Source organism: Callorhinus ursinus, unplaced genomic scaffold (genome assembly GCF_003265705.2).
Source record: "Callorhinus ursinus isolate GAN/ISIS: 27379988/994484 unplaced genomic scaffold, GSC_fseal_2.0 scaffold46, whole genome shotgun sequence".
Lineage (NCBI taxonomy): Eukaryota > Metazoa > Chordata > Mammalia > Carnivora > Otariidae > Callorhinus > Callorhinus ursinus.
This window is the reverse complement of record NW_027397108.1, coordinates 1860063-1879815: the sequence shown is the minus strand read 5'-3', so window position 1 is coordinate 1879815 and position 19753 is coordinate 1860063. Positions and strand designations below refer to the sequence as shown.

At 45.8% G+C, this 19753-nt stretch overlaps 1 pseudogene; it reads right to left on the bottom strand.

The window, feature by feature from the left end:
* Positions 1 to 7095: 7095 nt before the first annotated feature.
* On the bottom strand, positions 7096 to 8226 carry LOC112814800 (ubiquitin-conjugating enzyme E2 E3 pseudogene; annotated as a pseudogene).
* Positions 8227 to 19753: the final 11527 nt, after the last annotated feature.

Genomic DNA, 19753 nt, shown 5'->3' with positions numbered 1-19753 from the left:
ATTCACATTTGGTAAACTCACTGTAATGTTTGTAAAGTGAGTCAGGTCACATACATGTGAGTAAATAGTGCAGGTGGTACCCAGCTTTGGCTAACAAGAAAAAGAAAAAAAAAAAACGAGGGTGGCAAGGAAACCACTGGGCATAGTTTCCAAAATGTCTACCATTTCTTGTTTTTCTGTTTATAGCATTTTTCTTATTCCTTAACGATAATGGTGGTAATGATACCTAGTGCTTTATTTTCCTTCAAATTCACACAACTTTTGTATCTATCTATATAACCATATGATCTTCCTTTAATTTTTTTTTTTTTTTTAATAAGGAGGAAGTTATTATTTCTTGGCTGGAGGGAGGAGAGAGAGAAAGACTACTTCCTGGCTTGTGTTAAGATAGTTTAGTCTGGAGTCAGATAAGCCTTTACCTTGAGCCCAGCTTCATTGTTCACTAGTCAAGTGGCCTTGGGGAAATTATTTGATCTCTCTGTGCCTTAGTTTCTTTCTCTGTAACATGGGGAGAACAACAGTGCCTTCCTTGTAGGATTATTGATTGGATTCAATGGCCTATGCGTACAAATGCTTAGCGTGGTTCTCAGCACACAGGAAGTACCCACTAAATTCTAGTTATTCGGTATTCATCTCATTAACATGTTTCTAAGATGCTGTTTATTCCACAACACCTTATTTCACAATGGTTCAATGTGAAGAGAAGTGTGTTTCAGAAGGATGGTGTGCGAAATCGCCTCAGTGAAGCTTTTGGAGTCCTTATAAACACCTTGTCAGGTTGCATCAGGCATTAGTATTATCCCCTTGTAATTGATGAGATTTCTGGAGCTATCCCTGATTCTGAGACTTCCTCCCACTCACGGTCATTGGCTGGGGACATCTTTGGAATTAATCCTCCTCCCATTGTATCTTAGGGCGTGGCGTTCGTGGGATACTGCTCCCATGTTCTCAGAGGCCTAAGCAAAGAGAAAGTGAAATTCCTTCAGTTGATCCCAGGAATATACTTTTTTCTTTCTTTCTTTCTTTTTTTTTAAGATTTTATTTGACAGAGAGAGACATAGCAAGAGAGGGAACACAAGCAGGGGGAGTGGCAGAGGGAGAAGGAGACTCTCCGCTGAGCAGGGAGCCCGACATGAGGCTCGATCCCAGGACCCGGGGATCATGACCTGAGCCGAAGGCAGATGCTTAACGACTGAGCCACTCAGGCGCCCAGGAATATACTTATTTCTAAACAAAGATATAATAATGCCTTTAACCATTTTAAAAGTTTGCCTTCTTGTATCAATCCTGGCTTTTTTTGTTTTTAAAAAGCAGATCCCAGATCACCTTCTAGAAACATAGTTATTTGTCCAGCCATTTTGGAGTCTCTTATAACTCTTGATAATTGCCTTTTAATTTTATTGTAAATGTGCATTACAGATGATAGTTCTGAAAGAGATGAGATCTTCCAAAGTAATACATTTTTTTTTCTTTTTTGAGAGAGAGAGAGCAAGTGAGTGTGACCTGGGGGCCGGAGGGAGATGGAGACAATCTCAAGCAGACTCCCATGCTGAGCATGGAGCCCAACTCCAGGCTCCATCTCATTACCCTGAGATCATGACCTGAGACGAAATCAAGAGTCAGATGCTTAACCAACTGAGCCACCCGCAGCCCCATAATAAACATTTTTCAAAGTGATGAGTGTGTAGGGTGAGTGAGAAAGGTCAGATGAAGCAATTGGCATAATCCATCCTGATACATGTAATACAAGGTGACACTTTTTAGAGAAAGTAACATGATAAAGGTAGTTTAATCTTTTTCTTTTTTTTTAAATTTTGCTAGGATGAAATCATGCCTCGGCCTTTTCCAGTTTCTCTAATAAGGATAGAGGCTCAAAGCAAATGCCCAAGTTTACTGGATGGAATGCAGAACTCAAACACACTCCCTTTCCTGCCCCTCCATTCCATTATTACACATTGGATCTCAAAAAAGATAATTCTGTGAGAAAGGAGATTGAGAACATTATTCAGTCAAGCATTCATTTATGTAATAATTGCATAAATAACATTAAGAGTCTTTCCTGTGCTTTGCACAGGGCAGTGATCACTAAGCTTTGCTGGATGTGAAATGTTACATCATAAAATCCTGGAAATACATATATGAGATATAGACCACTTTCTGCCCCTTTTACAGATGGAGGAACACGCTTCTCTTCACACTGGAACCAGCTTGCAAGGAATGAGTAGCTCATTTGGGTGGCAGCGCCAGAGTTTTATTCCAGTGCAGTCTATGATAGTCTTGTTTTTTCTAAATTTTTCCTCCTTTCCTCTTCATGTTACTATACAAACTGTTATGGAGCCCTACCTATTGAGTCCCACATACTGGAGTCCCTCTAGGATGGATCCTGAGACTTACTATCTTCTCATTCTAGACTCTTTCATTGGTGTGCTTCAACCCTGAGACACCAACGTGGGCGTCTCAAGGTCAGCTAAGACTCAACATCTGGAAAGCTTACTTCTTTGCACCTCTGCCCCGACCCTGTCCCAAACCTGATGCTTTTCAAAGATGCTGCTTCACTGAATGGTCTCCCCATCCCTCTAGCTGTGTGAGCCGGAAACCACACTCACTCTTGACACCTTTGTCTCCCCCCACCTCAGGACTTGTGATAGATTTGTGGGGTTCTCCACGTCCACCACCCTGATGATCCCCCTATCTCATCTCTGGCCCGAACAACTGTACTGTCCTCCAAATTGGTCTTCCTCCCTGGCCCCTTTCCAGTCCATTCTCCACACCTCAACCCGAGTGGGATTTTTCCAAATGCCGATCTGCTGGTGTTGCCCTGCCCCGTCTTCAGACTTTTCAGTGGAATGCCATGGATCTGGTAACAGACCGGTATTCTAACATGGTTCCAAGTCTCTCTAACGCATCCTGTTTCATGAGTCTTTGCCCTTTGATCTCTGCACTTAGGCCAAGCTGATGCTCCACCAGGTCCTTAAATGAGCCACCTTCAGCCACATGCAAGGCTTTGACCTATTGCTGGTGGCCTGAAAAACCACCTCCATTCCAAAGTTTACCACCGTAATGTCTATGTTGCCTTTATTTCCCAGCTCAAGTACCACTCCCTCGCCTAAGCTTTTCTTAATTTCCCATACTGGATTAGGTGTGTACATTTTATTCAAAACACTTTAAATAAGTGCCTATACACTTATCTGTGTGTTTCTTTGATTAATATCAGTTCTCTTTACCAGAAGATAAGCTCATGAGAACAAGGACCATGTCTCCATATTTACCATTATGCCCGCCTATGCCTAGCGTAGAGCCTAGAACATGGTAATAGTTGAATATGTATTTGAATAAGTACAGCGTGATAAGGCACAATAGGATTATTACATGATTAAACTATCTTGTGTTCAGTTATTGGTGAAAAAACAATGTCTCTAGAGTTAGGGATTCTCAAACATTAGTGATGATCAGAATCACCTGGAAACCTTATGGAGCATACTGGCTCCCACCCCCAGCATTTCTGATTCAGTAGGTGTGGCTGTGTCAAAACCCTGCATTTCTAACCAGTTTCCTGGTGAGACTGTTGCTGCTGGTTGGGGGACCAGACTAGGAGAACCATTGTACTGGCCCACATACATTTTAGAATACAGTTCTTACATTTTTGAGAAATCATGCCTTCTTCATCTATTGCACTAGGCACAGCGCAGATGCTACAGGAAATGGACAGGTCTGCTCGTCCTTAGTCATTTCTAGCCCTTTGGAGAAGCTCCTAGATTTCAACAGCGGTGCCTGGCATTGCTCAGGGATTCAGTTTCCAGCAGGGATTTACTCACTAGCAGGACTGTCATGATCCTCAACAGGGGTAAGTGCCTGCAACTGAAACGAAAATGGGGAGGGCGGGCACGGAGGCTTAGGTTTCAAACATCTTTCACTGAGGAATTAGTTATAAAGAGACACAACAATAAAGCATGAACTGAGCCCAGACACCGTCATTCATAGCAAGCTTACCCTCTGAAACTGGCCCCACGCCAGCTTGGAGCCAGGTGCCTCTCTTGGATCTGAGTCAAGTGCCCTGCGGCCACCTTTGGAGCACTCAGGTAGGATCCTGAAAGCCCCTCACCTCCATCTGCCCTGCTTGATTACTATTTCCGGTCCCACCGAAGGACTCCCAGCTGGCTGGCTGGGGTCCAGCCGCTCAGGCTCGCCCGTCCCATCATCTGTGCCACCATGGGGAGGCCGGGCAGGACCGTCAGGAGAGGAATGACAATTGGGCCACCTTCTTTGCTTGGAGCTCACCTCAGAGAGGTATTGTTTACACATGATTAGAGTGCTTGTGGCTTATTATCCTGGGCCTAGTGGCTGCAGAAAGAAACAGGAGGGCCAGACCTTCCAAGCTAAGATACAGGTTTTCATAAGAAACAAAACAAAAGACTAGGACTTTCTGGGGGGTACGCGGGGTAGAGGGGCGGAAGATCAAGTGTATGTAGAGACGGGCATTTATAGCAGGTCGTGCAAGCGGATGAGCTCACTGGCAGCACACACCGATGCTCGAGTGCAATGCAGAGGGCGGGCACGGTTTGCCCAGGGGCATGTGCCTGAGTACTTGCACGGCTAGCTGAATTGAAGGCAGAGGATTTGTGCTGGTTTTAGTAAACATTTGAAAGTACCTAGTGTGATGGTCATGGGAATGCCTCACAAACACTCAGCTTCAGGCAGGGTAATGGACCGAATTCCGTGGCTGCGTTTGTGACCCGGCCACGCTTCGGGTGGACTGCTCCTAGCCTGTGAGTGAGTGAGAGCAGCAGCTATGCTAAGGCAGACCCCCGGCTACACACACACACACACCACTAGGAAACACAGCACTCCTCTGCCAGCTCGCTCCGGCTTGAGGGCCCTTCCATGGGCTTCTAGAACCTTCCTAACGTTGCACAGAAATCTCAGACGCTTCCACCCAGCCACCGTTCCCTCTCGCCTTCACTTGGGGTCAGAGGCAAGTCACGGACTGATGGGTTTGCCAGACCTCCTGGCTCCTCCCGTTTCTTCTTACAAACATTTACCCCCAAGGTTCTCTCACAGTTTCTTCTTCTTTGCAGAGTGTCCTCGTAACACGGGAGGGCACAGAGTATTTATTCTTCACCTGGGTGAGGAAACAGGAGCTCCTACTGAAAGGGGTGGATTGAGATTCTAAGAAATAGACAGGTTCCTTTTGTCCCTTGGTCCAAGCCCTCATTATCCACATCATCTTCCCGAATTCTCTGTTTTCTGCCCTCTGTTAAGTTCCCCTCTCCCAACACACCCACACACGCACCTGCACATGCATGCACACACACACACACACACACGCACACACGCACACACGCACACTCATTCTTCTGCAGAGGGTCTTCAACAAAGGTCATCATTCCTGGAGAATAATTGGGCATTCAAGATCCCCTCCCTTCATGACCCCTTTTTAGACTTCTTATCTTCTCTCCCACCTCAAATGATAATCTAGCATCTCTAAAAACCACCCACCATGGCAAAGGTCATCCTCAAGTTTCCAGCCTGAAAACCTACTCTATTTGTGAAGTCATAAAATACAAAGAGTGAAATAACCTAACAGCCCTATGATGTATATACTATGATTCCCAATTGCTTTTTATCTGGTAGGCAATTGTGTGCAATTGTTATGAATCGGGAAACATAAGTCAGATGCTGTGTTGCCTTAGGGATCCTACTCAGCCTCTCTGAGCTTCCATTCTGTCATTTGAGATGGTGACATTACAGAGCTATTGTGAAGATTATAGAAGATAATATTATATGTGTAAAGAGTTAGTATAGGACCCTACACCCTTTAATGCTTATTGGGTGCTTACTATTATTAATACAAAAATAGGTATGGTAAAGAAGCAGGAACGTGGTGATTCCAACCCTTAGCACATGGTATGATACACAGACAGTGCTTAATAAATATTTCCTAAGTGAATATCCTTTAAGATACGGTTTCTCAATCTCAGCACCATTGACATTTTGGACAGGATAACTCTGTGTTGTGGGGGTTCTGCTCTGTGCAGCATACGATGTTGAGCAACATTTTTGGCTTCTACACACTAAATGCTAGTAGCAACCCCTATCCCAGTTATGACAACCAAAATGTCTCCATACATTGCCAAATGTCCCTTGGGTATAGGGAATGTCCCCAGTGGAGAACCACCAGTTAAGATAGAATTAACATAGCCCCTAACCCTCAGAGGCTTAAAATCCAGGAGGGAGGCTATCCCACATTATTTTAGTTTTTGGTTTAATTTCCTATGTCCTGTGACAGAACAAAATACTGAATGTTAGAAGAGCACAGAGAAAGGTCATTGACCCATTATGGAGAATTTGGGGGGAGTTTGCTTCCCATGAGCTCAAGCTCATGCCAATTATGGTCTATTGGCTTGACCTTTACAAATGGACCCATCAGGTCAGTCTGAACTCACGATGAGCTCTGGCTTCGTTTCTAGCTCTGTGGTTGGGAGTATGTATTCCAGCTTTTATATTTTAGAAATTGACAATGTGAAAATTAATAAAAGGAAACCACCTTTAGAATGGGGCTGGGAGGCCTGCAGGGGGAGCTCTCCCACTTAGCTCTCAATTGCAGACCCAAAAGGAAGAGAAGAGATGGACCTTGCAGGTGGATGCTGCTTTACCATCCCAGCGGGACGAAGAAAGACTTTCCTTCTCCCCCAGCAACAGCCCAGCCAATGAGAGAGTGCTACAATTCAGCCAATGAAAAGCCACCATAGTTGAAACTCCCAGTTTACTCCAATGGCCTTTTTGTTTACAACAGCCTTCCCAACACCCCCGTTCCTCTATAAGAGAGCTGTCCTCTGTTTTGTGCTGTGGATTTGCCTCTGGTTTTGCCTTGTAGCTTAGCCTTTGCCTCTTGCCCTTCTCTGCTATTCCCAAATAAACTCATTTTTTTTTTTTTTTTTTTGCCTTCAGGAGCATGTTTGTTGTGTTTGAGATGATACATCAGGTGCTCTCTGAGCCACAAAGGGTAAAAGGAAATCCTCTCATTACAGACTGACAAAGGTAAAAGGTAAAACATTTTTCACAACAGGGAACCACATTCTCAGAAATAGATCTGGGTTTAATACAAATGACATAATTCCTAGTCATCTACGGCTACTTTTATAACTTCATACAGATAATGGATTAGGCTAAAATGCACTGTAATATTTGGTAGACTTCAGGACCAATATCCTTAGTACATCACAAAATATATTTTGATATCCCAAAGAAGCAAGACTTGCAGGTAGGCGTTTTAAACATAACTAATCTACAGCTACAAAGTTCTACTCTTGATAGCATTTACCTTTTGGGGGAGTCTCCTAGTCTCCAAAGGATAAAAGCAGAGAGTAGAATCAGTGTAACATATGCCCAGAAGTCCGTATTGTAAAGGCTATAAAGATTTGCAGCACAGTGGGAAGGGACCTTCTGCTCCTTCCCACCGCATACAAATTCTGTGAATTATGTGGCGTATCTCTTGGTCCACTGTCTGGCTATCCTGTCATGTTCTGCTCTGTTGGTCAAATACTGAGTGGCTATGCTTCCAACCAGAGGATCTGCAGGGTTGCAATCTGTCAAAAGAGAACAAATCGACAGCAAAACCTTTGAAATAGTCAAAGCAGGACTCCAGTTGTCTTTAAGGATGTCCAGACAGATGACTCCCTGACTGTTGATGTCACAGTGATAGATAGATTCTGGTGCGGAAAGTAACCTTTGGTGGCTTACATGGATAATCAGATGAAAAAGTGATATCCAGAAAAAACACCACCTTCATATACGGAACCTGGTGGACCAAGTATAGTCGATCTCCATTCATAAATAGGCCCAGCACTGCAATTAGGAGGAGGATCAAGAGTTATTTCAGCTAGCTCCTTCTGAATTCTTTTAGCACTAGTGGATAACTCAGCAGTGGTTTTGCTAGAGAGTTTGGTGTTTTTCTTCTGCTGAGTGGCAGAAGGTTTTCTTTCTTCCTGTTCTTCAGGCTCTGGAGCGGCTGGGTCTCGCTGGTCCACATCTGAACTACCACTGCTGGCGCTGGGGCTCTCATCATTGAACCTTTGCCTATCACTGGACATCTTGGTGAAGTTATTTCTTGGAAAACTTCGCTGCCCACCCGGCCCACTCACGCGCTGCTACAGTGTGGGGGAGGGAGAGAGAAAAAAACCCTTCCTTAAGGAAATGGAGGCAGTGAGGGGGCCCAAATAAACTCATTTTTTGCTAGTAAAATAACTGGGGGTTTTATTTCTAAGTTTAGCAACAACAACAACAACAACACTTTTTTGTCTCACACCTAAACCAAAGATGAGTATTTCTGCTTTCTGAGGGTCCGGGCACTCTCCATAATCTGAGGAAATCATGCTCTTTTCAGCTTCTTTTCACTTGGGGAGACTGGGTAGGCAGAAAGGGGTCTGAAACACCAGCACTTCTGTTAGGTGCTCTTCACTACTGATGAGGGAAGCAAGGGATGGACAACCTATTATTTCTGCAGAGCATTGGTGAGTTATTTGCTAGGCTAAGAGAGGCCTGGATCTGGACAGAGGTGGAGGCTAGATAGTTCTGCATAAAAAGCAAGGAAAAAAAGGAGAAGAAAGAAGAGTCTTTGGGTTTATGGAGACCTCCGGCAACATGGTAACTTGTAAGAAAGGGATATCTGATACCCCCTTAAATCAGTTTAGTCTCCGCTGTAAACCCGTTTGATGGTGGTGATGGTTATACAGTATTGGGGAGGCACTTAATGCCATCAAGTTGCACACTTTCAGATGGTTAAAATGGTAAACTTGATGTTATGTGTACTAGTGATGGTTCATTTTATGTGTCGGCTTGACTGGGCTAAGGGACACCCAGATAGATAGCTCCTCAAATAGTCTTTCTGGGTGTGTCTGTGAAGGTGTTTCTGGAAAGATCAGCATTTGAATGGGCAGTCTGAATAAAGAAGATCACCCTCACCAACACCTGTGGGCATCATGCAATCCTTTGAGGGCCTGAGTAGAAGAACCAAAAGTCCGTGGAAGGATGAATTCACTCTCCCTGCTTGAGCTGGGACATCCACCTTCTCCTGCACTTGGACATCAGTGCTTCAGGTTCTCGGGCCTTTTGGATTCAGACCAGAACTACACCACGGGGCTCCCCTGGTTCTCAGGTCTTCGGGCTTGGACTGCAACCACAGCACTGGCCTCCAGTTTGCAGAGAGCACACCGTGGACTTCTCAGCCTCCATAATCAGGTGAACAAACCCCTGCTAGAAGCTATGTTTCTATATGTCCGCAAAGTTCCTATTGGCTCTGTTTCTCTGGACTAAGACGGTATTTCACTACAACCAAAAATAACAAGCATCTGAGTCCCCACACTTCAGTAGCAGCTGCTGTGGACACAGATGGCTCTCTTGAGTGGTTTGGGACAAATCAGACATGGTGCTCTTTGTCTGGCCGATGCAGGACAGAGAGGAAAGAGGGAGAGATGAGAGTTGGTGACATGGAGACTTTGGTGGGAGCCAAAGTGAGAAAGCACATGTCTGGGGAGCCCCTCAAAATCTGGCAAGGCCACTAGATGTCCGATAGTACAAAGGACCTAGGGGCCACACCCATTACGTTCCCATTTTAAGGGACAGGGTGAATTCAGTTGTCATCCGGCTTTCATAAGGATGGAGCTTAAAAGGTTCAGAAAAGACTGTAATCTATGTCCTAGCTTAGGGCTTATCAATTGGTATTTATATTACTGATCTCATGGGGCCGTTTTAAGGGTCGAAGGAGTTAAATAGCTATACAAATTTAATACATACCAATGTTTGATGTCTGATGCTACCTTTCCACACACTGGTTCCTCCCTTTGCATCTGTTAAATGGTTTCCTGGTCTTCAAATCACATCCATTTGATTGTTCTTGTCTTTGGTTTTTGTTCTTTAAGTTTTTAGCCTTCTAAATGCCCTCCTCCCTCTGGCATGCCCTGACTTTTCCTCCCTCAACTCCTTTCCCCCCTCATTTAAGGATACACATGCCATGCTGGGTCCAGCCTATGACTTTCCTGGGTGAGCGTTCTGGCACGCAGCGATAGCCCATGTGAATTAGGAGGGTCCTTTTTGGTGTAACTCTGAAAGTTAGGGATGAATTCCAAACACTCTCATTCCGAGCGGAGGTCTGGTCTGGTCAAGCCTTCAGGGATGGCCATACAGACATCTGCTGGTGGACTCCAGGAATACGGGGGTTTCTCTTCCCACACGAAGACTCCCTAGAAACCTCCGCGACTGATTGGCGGTGGGTTGTACCCCGCCCCCCAGCGCAATGCATCATGCTCCCCAGGAAAGGATGGTGAGATGGGCCTCACGTGTGTTTCCACCACTGCCACTTATCCAAATTTTGTCAGCTGGTAATTTCCCAACTTCTTTGTGCATTGGACAGTCTTACTTTCATTTCCCAGAGGAAACTGTTTTGCACAGTACTTTGATGCTTCTTTTCTTTCAGTGTGCATGGTGCTGGGCAGTCAACGGGTGGGAGTAAATTTCACCCTCGCTGTTGTCATGACTATTCATTTCTCAACCAAACTGGAGTCTCTCTCTGCTAGAGTGGAACTTTCTGAGATACATGTATGCCCTGTGCCACTGTTTTCCTAGTTCTACAGCATTGATTAAGCCTATGCTATCCTTCATATGCAAGACTGAATTCTAAATTGTGGCTTTTAGGAAAAGATACAACCTGTGGATCTAATGTTTGTGGGTGCAATCCCTGGGTGTGTGAGTGATGGTAGCCCTAAATAAAAGGTATTTGTGCAACCTGTATTCATTGGGCACTTCTCTTTTGCATGGTCTGAGACAAGTAACACTTGGGCTCCCCACCTCCCTTCCCCATTGTAGGGGCAATGATACAGATGTTCCTGTTGCTGCCATGATTTGTTTTTTGTTTGTTTTGGAAGGTTTTTTTCTTAAAGATTTTATTTATTTGAGAGAGAGAGAGCGAGTGTGTACAAGTGTGGGGAGGGGCAGAGGGAGAGGGAGAGAGAATCGCAAGCAGACTTTGCGCTGAGTGTAGAGCCCAACCCGGTGCTCGATCTCACGACACTGAGATCACAACCTGAGAGGAAATCAAGAGTTGGAAACCTAACCAACTGAGCCACCCAGATGCCCCATGCCATGATTTGTTATAGCTCAGCGGTCTCACAACAAAGGGAATTCTAAATTTCTGCTAAGTGTGTTATTTTATATTCCTCTGATGGATTATGTCCCAGCCATTCACACTGGCGGTGCAGGGAAGCTTCATACCTGCAACATATTCTGTATATAATGCCAGTCAAACAAAGTAGTGCACAAAAGTGTATCCAGCCGGATCTCTCTCTTTTTTTTTTAATGTTTTATTTATTTATTCATGAGAGTCAGAGAGAGAGAGAGGCAGAGGCAGAGAGAGAAGCAGGCTCTCCCCACCTAGCAGGGAGACCGATGCGGGACTCGATCCCAGGACCCTGGGATCATGACCCGAGCCGAAGACAGACGCTTAACCATCTGAGCCACCCAGGCGCCAGATCTCAACTGTGTAAAATGGTGCTTACAGCAGGAAGATACTATGTTACCTGTGGTCATCTTTGAAGGGTAAATAACAAATTATCTGGTTCTTTCATTCCATTTTTCTTTATTTTCCAAGACTTTCAAAAAGAGCTTGTACTGGTACTTATTACTATTTTTAAATTAAGTAATTTCTTCAGTCCCTCTGCAGTAGACCTACTTTGCCAGTTCCATAGCATATGTGGCAATTTATCAGCTTTTTTTGGGGGGGGGTCTGTTTTTGTTTTTGTTTTGTTTTTGTCTGTATTCTCTTTATGTGCTTTTAAACCAAATAAGTGTTTTATAATTAAAGCAGTGTGTTCAAAGCTGTGTGTCTGTGAGAGATCTTTTATTTACTGTACAGTGAACTCATTGAACAAAGCAATATTTAAGCAATTCTGAATTTTTTTTTTTTTTTTTAGGCATGGGGGAGTATGGGGTGGGGGGAGTTTCAATTGTAATGATTTTCCTCCGTGTCATTTAGCAGTTTTCAAGGGCTTTTCATTATGGCAGCACTGGGCCATTTGAGGTACTTGCTTTCTAATCAGCCCTGGATGCCTTCCAGTGAGCCTGGGCGGAAATTCATCGGGCACAGGGTTTAATTGGGGCCACCCACCATGGAAGCGCTTCCCCCCTTTGTCCAGAGAGATGGAAGCTCTTAACGTAATGCACATAAAAACGTCCAGTATTGCAGGGCAGGAGCAAGCGGGCTCTGATGTCCCGAGGCTGTTATTATGTCCCAGTTTAATGTTAGCTTTTCAGGGAGACTCCATCCAATCACGGGGGGATGCGAGAACTCTACGGAAAGAGAGCAATATAAAGTATTAGGTTGCCGTCTGAACACAACCCCTGATGTTTGGAACCTCTCTAAATAGATCCCAGACTGCTTTAAAAATAAGAAATACCCCCTCTCATCCCTTCTTCTATAATCCCTCTGGCACCTTGGATTCCTTAAATTAATTCGTTGCAAAAGCCGGTTGAGTTCCAATAATTGGTTTTAAATGATCTGCCTCTTGAAATTGTGCCTTGCAGTCTAGTGGAAACGCCAGCCTCAAGAGCGGTGGGGCCAAGTCACTATGCAGCTTCTGGAAACAAATTGCCTGTGTAATGGGGTGCAGGCTCCATACGGCACTCCCAGCGGGATGGTGATTGTGTAACTGGGGAAGGCAGGGTGTCTAGAAGGCCAGATCATGGCGGTGTTTTGGATGATGCAGCTAAGTCAAGGGAGCTGTGACCTCTTTGCATGCTTAAAATTGGAAATGTTTAATTTGGATGGACTATGGCATCTGCAAGCTTCTTATTGGCCGTGCTTCCCGGGATAACACAGCCAGCTTCCTGGGAATAAAGATTATTCTTGCTTTGCCCTCCCCTACTGCAGAGGGTAGAGGGATGAAGAAAAAGAGAGAGAGAGTGGTAACGAGGCTACTGCTTATCAAGTGTTTAATCTAGCACTTTACCTGAGGAGCAGGATGACCGCCCACCCCCGTCCCCCACTCCGTCCCCATGAGACAGCACTGTTACTACCGCCCTCTTGTAGATGGGAAACTGAGGCTTACAGTGGGGAGGAGACTAAGTTCATCCAGTTAGTGTCTCTGTCCTGCCTGTTTGACTCTACTGCAGCCCTTGGGAAACTTAATGGGCATACAGTCACCTGGGGATCTTGATCTAATGCCGGTTTTGATTCAGGGCTGGGGCGGGGCCTGAGACTCTGCATGTCTAATGAGCTCCCAGAGGATGTGGATGCTGCTGGTCTGGAGATTGCCCTCTGGGCAGGCAGGCTCCAGACAATGGTGGGGCCTCAACTGGCCACACATCCCATTCATCTGGAGCCTGGGGCCTCTGACAATACTCCCGATAACCTTTTAAGACCCACTGGCTCAGAATCTTGGGATGGGGCGCAGGGAGAGGGGGTGGGGGAGGGCCTGACCGCTGAGCATCCAGGCTGAGAACATCAGCCGAGGTGGGAAATTGTATGGTTTCAACCCAGGGTGAGCATCAGGGCACTTAGACTTAGTAGAGCAACAGAATGCAGGAAGGGAGAGAGGAAAAGACCACTGTGTATTACAGGGTGAAGGAAGAAATAAAAATGGGCCATGGCGGGGGGTGAGGGAGGGAGTGAAAACAACTGGAGCTCCTTCACAAGCAGGTGTGGGACGTGCTTGGTTGTGGAGCCTGATCCTCACAGGAGGCCCTAGAAGCAAGGTTCCCCAGGTGGGGCTGGCTGAAGAGGTGAAAGAAAGGGCTTGTCTCGGTGGTCTGGATCAGTTTCCTTCCCGGCAACAAGGGCTCCATTCAACGTCTTTCCAAACATGTATGTGTCAGCCCTGTTCTCGGTACTAGAAACGGAGAGGGCAGAGATGGCCCGGCATACTCTGCTCTAGGCAGCTGGGGAGGAAGCCGTGCCTGGGGCGGGGAGTGGCCTTTATAGCACTTGTCTCCCAGAGGTAACAAGCCCCCCCCCCCACCTTGCCCCCCCAGCCAGGGTGATCTGGGAAGTCTTTCCAGGATGCTGAGGGCTTGAACTAAGTCAATTGCCATGAGGGTGCCATGAGGGTGTGCCATGAGCCTGTGGCATTTCTAAAGCAGCTTTGGTGACCAGCTGAGGCCCACCCCCCATTCTCTCCCACATCCCAGGGGGGCTCCCAAACTTCCCAGCTTGGAATTTGGGGCAGATGGCAGCCGCTGGAGAATGACTGATGGCATTTGCTTGGTGCCTTGTTGAGTTTAAGATGACTGGCACGTCCAATTAAAAACATCCCATACATGGTTGGAAATGTGCGTCTAGAGCTTGGCATGGAGATTCAGGCTGGAATAACAGCTCGGGGAGTCATCAGCTATTCCGATGGGATCTGAATACCCAAGGGGAAGAGAGGACCTAATTAGAAAAGATAAGAGACAGGGATGTCAATCTGGGGAGCACCAATGTTGAAGGGACACCAAAAGGGAAGGGAAATAATTGATTAGTAAAAATTAAGAAAAAAAAATCCAGGATATAGTAATGACCCGGAAGCTGAGGAGGTGAGTGCTTTTTGTGAAGGAAGCAGTGATTATTAGTTTCAAATGTTACAACTATTTTAAAAAGATAAACACTGACAAGGGCTTCCCCTCTCTAGAACATTTTTAATGGTTCTCTCTGAGTGAAGGGAGCGGGGTCTACATCTTTCTATTTCTATTTATTTTTAAATAGCTTGATTCTTATTCCACCATTATGAAATTATCCTTTAGAATCTGGCTACCTTGGGGACTGTTTCAGGGGACCTGGGGCTCAGGTGAGGGGCAATTGACTAAGGGCATGATGCATTTGCCTTCAACTGCAGAGCCCAGTCTTTGAAGGGCTCCCTGACACATGGGAAGGATGCTGGGTAAATGTGGGAAATGATAAAATTGGTGATTCAGAGGGGCGCCTGGGTGGCTCAGTCAGTTAAGCCATTAAACGTCTGCCTTTGACTCAGGTTATGATCCCGGGGCCCTGGGATCATTCCTCATGTGGGGCTCCCTGCTCAGCAGGGAGCCTGATTCTCCCTGTCCCCACCCCTTCCCCACTGCTCATGTGCTCACGCTCCCTGCCTCAACAAATAAGTTTTTTTTTTTAAAAATTGGTGATTTAGAAATAGTAGCAGTACATAGTGGTAGGTGGGATGAGTCTTTGCTTCTAGTCAATCTCTCAATTCAAGATAAAAAAAAAGGCCTAAGAGGAGATTGTGTTTTAGATTACACACATAAGTGAAATCTTGCAGTAGCTGGCTTTCTATCCAATTTATTTCACTTTGCATAATACCTTTAGGTCCATCCTTGTTGCAAATGGCAAGATTGCATTCTTTTTTTATGGCTGAGTGGTATTCCACTGTGTATAAACCACATCTTTATCCATTCATCTACTGATGGGTGCTTAGGTTGTTCCCATATTCTGGCCATTGTAACTAATGCTGCAATGAACATGGGGTGTATGTGTCTTTGATTTAGTGATTTTGTTTTCTGTAGCCCAGCAGTGGAATTGCTGGGTCATCTGGTAGCTCTATTTTTTTTTTTTTTTAATTTTTAGGGAAACTACATACTGTTTTCCACCATGGCTGTACAAAGGAACATCATTTTCTAATGCACACCTAGGCATTGTATCCAAGAGCTATAGCCTGGAATTGGATGAGAAATATTAGGGGTCCCATCTGGGGTTTGGATAAAGGAACATTCGGGTGACACCATCTCTGAGCAAGAGTTCACAGCGTCAGAAAGTGGAATGGCCACAGGAATAAGGTTCAAAAGAAGTTCAGGAACAGGAGAAGAGCTACCATTTATTGAGCCCTGTTGGTTCTGGGTTCTGCCTCAGACATTTTATATACGTTGCTCCCTTCAACTTGAGTGAAAATAAAAATAGGTGAAGGCGGGACTATCTTCTCAGTGTGAACCATGAGGAGCACATTAAGACTTGGTGTCCAAGGTCACAGAGCAAAAAAGCACTAAGACTACTTTTGTTGAAATTGATGGAAACCCAATACAGACCAACTCAAAGGGGGAAAGAGAGTTAGCTTAAATGGTAGTGATTTCAAGGATTAAAGGAGAGGGTACAAGAATCATGGCCTCCGACGAGAGCCTGTTTATTTCCCTCTTTCCTACTCGAGGAGTTTCACTTATTGCAGATCCGGGGGATGGCTGCTGACAAATCCAGGCTGTAATCACACATTGTGACAACCTCAGCTGAAAGATGGGTCTGTTCTCCCAAATGGTGTAGATAAACACCAGTGAACGATTCTCCCAGGTCACACTTGAGTCCAGATCCCACCTCTTAGGCCAGTAATTCTGGCCCTGAAAAAGTACTATGACATGTTTGGGCAGGTCTAAATCACGGATTAAACCAGAAGAAGGAAGATGGAAATGTTTACAAGGCAAATTAGCCTCTCCCAGCCCAAAATCTAATCAAACAAGCAACAAATAACTTACTGCTCATCCCTACAGCAAGGATTCAGTCCCACGCCTGCCCTTTATGATTTCTATTATACTTTGATTTTTCCCCAAGTAAGGAGTAACTCAAAGGCACCCCAGAAGCTTTAAGTCCTGTTGACCCAGAAGTAGTGTTGGTGTTTAAGCGAAGGTGTAAGTACAGTGGGCCACAATGAGCTGTTTGTAATATATTTAGTGACATCAGAAACAACCAGGTGTTGGTTAAATGACAAATCCTGGGCTTCAGCTGACCCAGACCCACTTACTTGGAATATTCATAGGGATGCTTGAGAGCATGGTTCTGACAATTATCCAGGAGGTTTTAGTTAGTAGTAATACTTCCCAATCCTGGCTATTCACGCTGAGTGAGGACTCGCTGGCCTTAGAGAGGCGAGCTTGGGCATCCCTGGGACAGATGTCTGAGCCTGCGTGTGCTGAGATCCTGGTGGTGGAGAAGGAGGAGAGAATAGGTCCCATAGACAAAAGTTATTTCCTTTTCTTCGATGGCCTGATTTTTTTCCCAGAGCTTTTGCAAAGTCTCTATTCCACTCTTCCTCTGTGCAGAGAGCTCAGAATTTGGCCTTGAGTCCGGTTGTGGAGATAAGTAGTCTAGTTCTGATACAGCCTCCTGGGCCTCGGGCAAACAAACTACTTTTAATAGTAGGTCTTGGGAAAGCACTAAAAATAGAACAGGGGAGCAGCATGCGTAGCCAGGGCGGGATCAACAGAGGCAAATTGAGTGGAGGAATCTCATCGCACAGATAAGTTAGGACACATGCAGGTTGTAAAGCTAAGAAATCAAGGTCCATGTCCTAAGAAGTACCATGAAAGACTGAAATGTAACGCTAGAGGGGAGGAGAACGGTTGACAATTCCTAAACGGTGCTTGATGACAATCTATGTCTAAAGCTAGCTATTAAGCTAAGAGGTTCTACTTCCTATGTTGTTGCTGACCGATAAAAAACAAAACTGGCTACATGTCACTTGTTTGAATTTCACTCTTTGTGTGGCACACACCTTGTCTTTCTGGTTATCGCTAAAGAAAATGGAGAAAGTTTGGACCTGCCATTCTTTTTTCTCTTTCTTTCTTTTTTTAGAGAGGGAGGGGGGAGGGGCAGAGGGAAAGAGAAGATGACTGACCCCACTGAGCAGGGAGCCCAATGACACAGGGCTCAATCCCAGGACCCCAAGATCATGACCTGAGTGGAAGGCAGACGTCCAACCAACTAACCACCCAGGCGCCCCCAAATCAGCTAAGATCTGTATTTCCCAATAACTTAAGAGATGAGTGCTATTTTGCAATTCACAGCTGAAGGGCAGGACCTTAGGCTCCTGACTCTCTGTCACCATCTAGAGGCAATTTGTACATATTGCAGGGCTAGTTCTGGGAATGATTGAATTTATACAGTCATCTCAGAAGTTAAGGCTGGCTTTGCAGTGTTTATATATTGGCCCTACAGAAGACGGTGGACCCAGTCATCCGCAAATGGATGGAATCGGAAGTTATGATCTCTCCAGCCTCCACTCCCTTGGTGTCCAGTTCTTTACTGAGACCACATAAAGCCCGGAAGTCACCTGTATCAGAAGCCCCCACAGGTGCTCGCTACAAATGCATATCTGGGCCCCGCACCAAATCTACCGAATCAGAATTTCCGTGGTGCATGGCCCAGGAAGGTGCATAGTAAGCCAGCATCCCAGGTGATTTTGATGCACATTAAAATCTGACATCGGATGTATGAAGTCGCGGAAATACAATGTATCCTGTTCTCACTTTTTTTTTTTAAAGATTTTATTTATTTGACAGAGAGAGACACAGCGAGAGAGGGAACACAAGCAGGGGGAGAGGGAGAGGGAGAGGAAGAGGGAGAAGCAGGCTTCCCGCGGAGCAGGGAGCCGGATGCGGGGCTCGATCCCAGGACCCCGGGATCATGACCTGAGCCGAAGGCAGACGCTTAACGACTGAGCCACCCAGGCGCCCCTCCTGTTCTCACTTTTAAAGTCCACATATAAAGTGCTCAGAAAAATACAGTCAATCCTTGAGCTATCCTTCCGATGCATCGTGTTTATTTCCGTTTCACAGATTATACAACGGAGGCCACTAGAGCTGAAACAGATTATGTTGGGAAACCCTACTGGTTTGTTCAATCTGGATTTCCTCACTGCATGGCTTTTCTGCTTGGGCAGCCTGGAGGTCAACTTGTCGCTGCCGTATCCAGGAAAACAGACTACGCGTACTGAGCTGTCACTTGTCCTAAGCTGTGACGTGGACCTCATCTTAACCACCTCGGTGCTCTTAGGACTGGAGCAGGGTACATGTCCCCCTCTCCTGCTACTATCCTGGTCCAGGATGTGTCATTATTAACCTTGATTCTAGCAAGTATGCTTACCTGTTCTCTGGTCCGACCTCAGCACCGCCAGTCCCTAGCCACACACTGAGACTCTGTATTAGAGCTAATGCTGTCCTCCACACACCCTCTCTCTCACATCTTAAATCTAACAGATTCCTACATGCTTGCCCCGGCCTATAAGGTCCTGGCGACTTGGCCCTCTGCTCCCTGCCTCTCCCTCTGGCCTATAACTCACTCACTTTTCGTGCCTGAAGACCTTCACTTCTGTTGTGCCCCCGCTGCTGACACACAAGACCTTATTCCTCTCTTCCCTTGTAAAACCAGCACAGTCTCTTTGGTCTTATTTGAAATGTGAGCTCTGAAGAGACATGTGACACACACACACACTCTTATCCCCAGCCCTAGCTAAATTAGATATAGCTGTTATTCTTTCTAATTTAGGAGCCTATTCTGTTCCTTTGTAGTAGTTGTGATCATCTGGGTTCTGGCATTGTTGAGTTATCCAATGAGAGTCTTTCCCACGGGCCTCGGAGACTCTATTCCGTTCATCCCTGCGAACAGTAGGGATCCAAAGATTAAGTAAATGTATTGAGTAGATGACCAGGCACGTGGTAAGTGAGCCGCACATTCACGGTGATGGCAGCTCTGTTAGTGGTGGTTGAGTTCTCCGACTTGTGTGTGGTGTCTGGGGCCAGGATTCAGTCTTGAGAAGTTGGGAGACAGGGTCACAGGGAGAAGAAAGAGAAGTGGCTAGGCCACGGCCAGCCTGCCTTGCGCTGCAGGCAGTGACCAGGCTCAGGGTTCCAGCCCTCCAGGCTGCCCTGGATTTGCCAGGCCTCCGGTTTCTTTGGGTAGCTAGGCTATCTTGAGCCCAGCTGAGCCCAGTTTCCTCATCTTTCTCGAGGGGTTAATAATTCCCACCTTGCAATG